Source organism: Mesoplodon bidens (genome assembly GCF_964165515.1).
Source record: "Mesoplodon bidens genome assembly, chromosome: 11".
NCBI lineage: Eukaryota > Metazoa > Chordata > Mammalia > Artiodactyla > Ziphiidae > Mesoplodon > Mesoplodon bidens.
The window spans coordinates 33,210,778-33,216,778 of record NC_138167.1 but is presented as its reverse complement, the minus strand read 5'-3'; positions in this window follow the sequence as shown (position 1 = coordinate 33,216,778).

The window sequence follows — 6,001 nt, the reverse complement described above, 5'->3', positions numbered from 1 at the left end:
AATGTGCTAATGTACTATAGGTCACTACTGTGCAAATGAGACCATGCTGGTTTCCTAACCTCCTTTCCCTTCCAGGAATTTTTACTAGGGCCTTTTAAAGAATGCCTTATTTCAGCAACATGGATAGACCTAGAGATTATCTTACTGAGTGAAGTAAGTCTGATAGAGAAAGACAAATATTATATGATATCACTTATATGTGGAATCTTAAAAAAATGATAGAAATGGACTTATTTACAAAACAGAAACAGACTCACAACCATAGAAAACAAGCATGGTTACCAAAGGGAAGGTGGGGAGGGATAAATTGGGAGTATGGGATTAACAGATGCACACGACTATATATAAAATAGGTAAACAACAAGGATGTACTGTATAGCATGGGGAACTATTTTCAACATCTTGTAATAATGGAAAAGAATTTTAAAAGTACAGACATATACATATATGTATATGTAATACCAAATCATTTTGCTGTATACCTGAAACTAACAAACTATTGTAAGTGAGCTATATACTTCAATAAAAAAAGAAAAAAAAAGAACGCCTTATTTCAAAGAGGTAGTATTAGCAGTGGGAATTTTAGGTAAGATATGAGACTTATGGGGGAAAACTGGACAGCCCTTTTGGTTATTCTTCAATCACAACACAGAGGAATGGTGTCACAAGGGTTGTAGCTGATTTGACTATTGTATTATGGATGATTCTGCAACAGTTCTGTCTGGAGCTGCTGTGGACTCAGCATTAGGTTAAACACTAGAAACATGCCATGTAAAGCGACTTGCATTTTCCTGTCTATAACAAACGTTAACACTTGAACACTCTATTTAATTGGTATATATTTAAACTTTTCTTGCAATGGTAAGAGAAAGGCTTTTGGCATTAAGCTGCTGCTGTGTAGATCCCAAATGTCTGAAAAATTCATTAAAATAGCCCCTTAATTTTGACAGAGTTGAACTACTGGGAAAATTAATTGATTGTTTCTCACTTGAGCTTTGGAAAAGTCATTAAGGTTTTTATGGTTTATGGAAAATTGAGAATTGAAGTACACTGAAATCAATATGTTATCTGATGTGCAGAGAAAATGGCACTTTAGATAAAAGAAAGCACGAACAGCTCCTTGGAGCTTTTTCTTCCTTTCTCCTGATTCGACAAGCATATTTACATAGAGCTTCTATATTTACTTGTATTCAAAGTCCTTAGTCAGTCATTTCATTGTGCTACACATTGTGAGGACAGAATAATGAGGTCTGAGAGATGAATCACTGCATTTTAGAATCTGTTCTTTCCTGGCTATTTCCAAAAAATATTAAGGATGTAATACAAAGCACCAGAAATATTCATATAGGCCTCTGCATTTTGTGATGAATTTTTACAAGAAATTTTTAATTGGGCTTACATGGTAAGGGCAATGGAAAATACTTCAAGTGTTCTATGTTGTGCTTACGTGCATTTTGGAGAAAATCATCATGCTTTGTAGAAATAGTGGGCAATGAATTGGATATTGGCGGATGCTACCAGCAAGACTTAGGAGCTCATTCTGTGAGATTAAACTAGACTTAGAACAGGGGTAAAAAAAGGACTGCTAAGAGAAAAGATCATCATGTAATTTTTCGTTAGTTTATTTCCTCTTCTCAATATGTTTCTCTGATATACACACCAATGATCCTGGAGGGAGGAGGGGGACAGTTGGCCTTATTCCATTTTTGAAAACACTGAATGGGTTGGGGATTATAAGAACAGCCACTTCTGCATTTAGGCACTTCCACCATCTCTATTCCAGAAAGAAAATGATACTTTTCTTTTTGATTATTCATTGCTGCTTCCAAACTCCTTCAGCCTGACTGACCCTTTGCTTCCTAAAATCACTCCCAATTCATCATCCTTCTACACAGTTCTATCCACAGTAGACCATGGCAGCATGTGATATGGAGGGGATCCCGTAAGAGCGTTAGTGATAAAATATTTGCTAGCATCAGCCTTATCTCAGAAGCATTCAGCAAATAAAGTAGCCCTATAGGTAGCAATTGGTTTTGTTGGTTATCACGGGACACTTGAAAACCAGGTTGTTGTCTAGTAAGAATTTACCCTAGACCAGATATTTTGAGGTAATCAAGCAATTGCATAACACGAGTGTTCTCATTACGTTAGCATTTGACATGTTAAGTATTCATTTATTTATAGTTTCACACTTTATCCAACTGGTTAACCATTGTTTTCACTATTGGGAAATCAATAATCCCTAGGGAATATACCATGAATAGAGAAACTCTTTAAATACCCTTTATTAAATTGTATTCTAACCTTCTTTCTTTTGCAGTTTTATTAATAAAGTCTGTGGAAAACTCATTAATTCATTAAGAAATAAGTAAGCACCCAAACCAAACCAGGGTGTCCGTTCATCTCATGGTTGTCAGTCTGGTGTACGGCCCTTTACCTGGTCTTTACGCTGCCAACTTGTGGGTGACTAATCCCTGCCTTCTCCCACAGTCAATTGATCTTCGTATATGTTCCCATGTTAGGCATCTCTGAACATGTTCGACCAACTTGCTCAGACAAAGGCTTTCAGTTGGAGTAGAAGCCTAGCAATTTTTACTGCTTCAATGATCGCTCGTAAGAATGTAATTTATTAAAGTCTCTACTAAACCAAGAATAAGAATTTCTTGTTCATGATTATACTACAACTATAGATTTATTAAGACACCAAAAGGAAAAAAATCTTCAAAAGATTCACTATAGCATGTATTCTCTAAAGGGAGAAAACTGTGAACCAAAGTATAGACTGGGGTCAAGAGCTTTGTGTTATTACCGTTCTCCCACCTGATCTGTTCAGTGATCCCAATCATTTGACATAAGCACCAACCAGTGCTCTTTTCTGAGCAGTAATTCTTTTTTCTGCCTCTAAGTTTAATCCTACAGACTCTGAGTCCACCATGATGTTATTCTTTCTTCTGTTACTGAGATTGCACTTCCCACTCCTAGAAAAGAGAGTCTTTGGGTCAAGGTGACATGGTCTCCGTGAAGTTCACATTAAAACATACCTGAGGTATGTAAAACATTAACTTATTAGCACCAGTCATGACATAATCAGATTGATTTATCACATTTTAACCAACTAGCAACCAGCTCGGCAGGTAGAAATTGCCAGGAGATCAGGGAGACGGATGAAAACAGACGGGGGAGTTGTTCTCAGGAAAACAGACTTACAGTGAAGAGATGGAAAAATCCCTGGACAGGCAGCAGGAAGGCACTGCCCAACCAGGAAATGGGGAATTAGCTAATGCTGAAGGGTCCCTCCAGAGATTAACCCCACACCTCACAATTCTGCTGAGGCAACTGTTTCCAAGCAGTTCTTTAAATAAAATATCCAGTCTGAAGCAAAAAGGACAAAGTATATCAGCTACAACATTACAACATTCCTGGAGGTTTCCCCCTGCCAGCTCTGGAGTTTTTTTTGCAGCTTTGGAGTTGCATTTAATTCTGATAGCTATATCAGTAGACTGCCTGACTTCTAATTGGATAAAAATCATTCACACTGAAAATCAGTAACCTGCTCTTCCTTGGTCCACTCTGAAGGCCCTGATGAGTAAGTAGCCTTTATATTCTTGGGCTCTTTCAAAGTGCAGACAGTAACAAAGATGGAAGACACGTCAACCCTAGTGGGTGGGCAGATAAACTTAAGGGATCAAGGACAACTGACAGCTACCTCACACCATCCCCATTTGAAATTTTTTCCCACAATAGCTCATCCTTTTTTTTTTTAATTGGAAAAACTTAAAGTTGAAAAATAAAAATTCACGTACAGACAGCTCACATGAAATGTGTAAATATAGGAGAAAGAGTAACACAGTGGCTGACAGCATAGAATCCAACAGAACTGCATTGGAATCCCAGTTCCATCACTTACTATCTATGTAAACTTGAGCAATCTTACTGAGACTTTGTTTTTCTGTCTGTAAAATGGAGACAATAATAGTACTTATTTTTTGTGGAACACACTAAGTACCCCATAAGTGAGTTGCTACTAATTTTTAAAATTAGATGTTATTTTACTAGAACTTACTTCTGTGATTTAAAGGTTTTAGACATTGTAATTATAGAGAGAGCTACCGTGGAATATTTTAAACAAATTACAATCGAGGAGCCATATGTCTACAGGGTATTCAATGCTAGGACAGTTGCTTCATGAATACAAAAGAAATATAATCCCTAATTTTTTCCCTTATGTGATATACCTGATGGTTAGGGAGACAAGACTACCTTGTGAATTTTTGTAGTATTGACTTATAAGATCGGTTTTGGTACAGATGATTATGAAATCACATGTAAAATAATCATGTAATATAGTCCTTTGTCTTCCAAAGCCTCAAAACAATTATAGGTAGTGATCAAATAGTGTAACCAATGAAATAAAGGCAGAAGTTGCAGTGAAATAGTAGCCTATTCAATTTTGCATTTCCTAATTTTAATTTCTTCATTGTACAAGCTGATAAGGCACCATTTTAACCTTTGCAATGGGTCATATGCAGACCTGTCCCACTGATGCAGTGAATCCAAAGGGATGGACTCATTTCCATGTTTTGTGTATCAGCTAAATCCTTACTGCTGGACAGAGACCCAATTAGCATAGATAGGTTGGGAGAGGTGATGCTGCCAACCAGTTGGGGCTCGAATGTGCAACTGGACCAAACCTCATGCTCCACCCCTATCAGGTAGGCAGCAGAAACGCATTTCCTCTGCACCTCTTCCTTACATATCCCTCAAACTAAACATTGCCACATGACAGTATGTAGTATCTATTTACAAGTGATTTATGACTACGTTAAAACAATGACAGGGACTTCCCTGGTGGCACAGTGGCTAAGAATCCGCCTGCCAATCCAGGGAACACAGGTTCAAGCCCTGGTCCGGGAAGATCCCACATCCTGCAGAGCAACTAAGCCCGTGTGCCACAACTACTGAGCCTGCGCTCTACAGCCCGCGAGCCACAACTACTGAGCCCAGGTGCCTAGAGCCTGTGCTCCTCAATAAGAGAAGCCGCTGCAATGAAAACCCCGTGCACTGCAACGAAGAGTAGCCCCTGCTCACCGCAACTAGAGAAAGCCCGAGCGCAGCGACAAAGACCCAACGCAGCCAAAATAAATAAATAAAATAAATTAAAAAAAAAAAAAAACACGACAAACATTGGGAAAGGGGTCTTCCAGGCTTTACCTTGGACATCACACTACTCCTAAGATGAAGAGGGAGAGGGGTTATAGAACTGAGATGCTGACACAGGCTTCCTTCTATGGAGACATTTTCTGTTTTCCATAATGAAGGCTAGAATTACCTGACTCTAGGAGGTACCACCTGGGAGTTATTTGTTTCATGGTTCAAAAGTTTGTTTACTGAGCTTTTGTTCTGATAATGATCTGAAAGTCAGTTTTACTTTGGAGTGAATGGCAAGTCTAACTTGAATTTTTTATTATTTGAGTTGTGCTGCAAGAGGTCAAAAATGACCATATCACTGATCCATGGAGAGACACAGAGCTATTTTCTGTAAAATAGCTAAACTTATGTCTGGTTTAAAGTAATCTTTCTGGAACACAACACACACACACACAGCTTACTCTGTCTTTGACTACCTATTTTGTTTCACTCCACAAAAGTAGAGGGGGTGGGCAGTTTGAAAGAATCAATAATTCTTTTCTAAGTCAGGTCAATTTTTCCACACCATTTTTACTTTGACAAATAATGTAACAGTCATTCCCATGAGTAAACAGTTTCTAAGAATACTACCTCCTTTGGTTAGGACAGTGTTGGGAGATGGGTAGTCGTTACAGAGTAACTCAGGCCTTCAGAAAGAGTGTGACTACAACAATAAGACATGTTTTCAAGCCTGGCTGATTGAATTCATGTAACTCTTTTGTTGTCATGTCTTCTATAGATATGTCATATCTGATTTAAGATATTTCATGTCTAAATAAGTTGTAGCTTATTTAGATGGGCAAACTACTTCAAA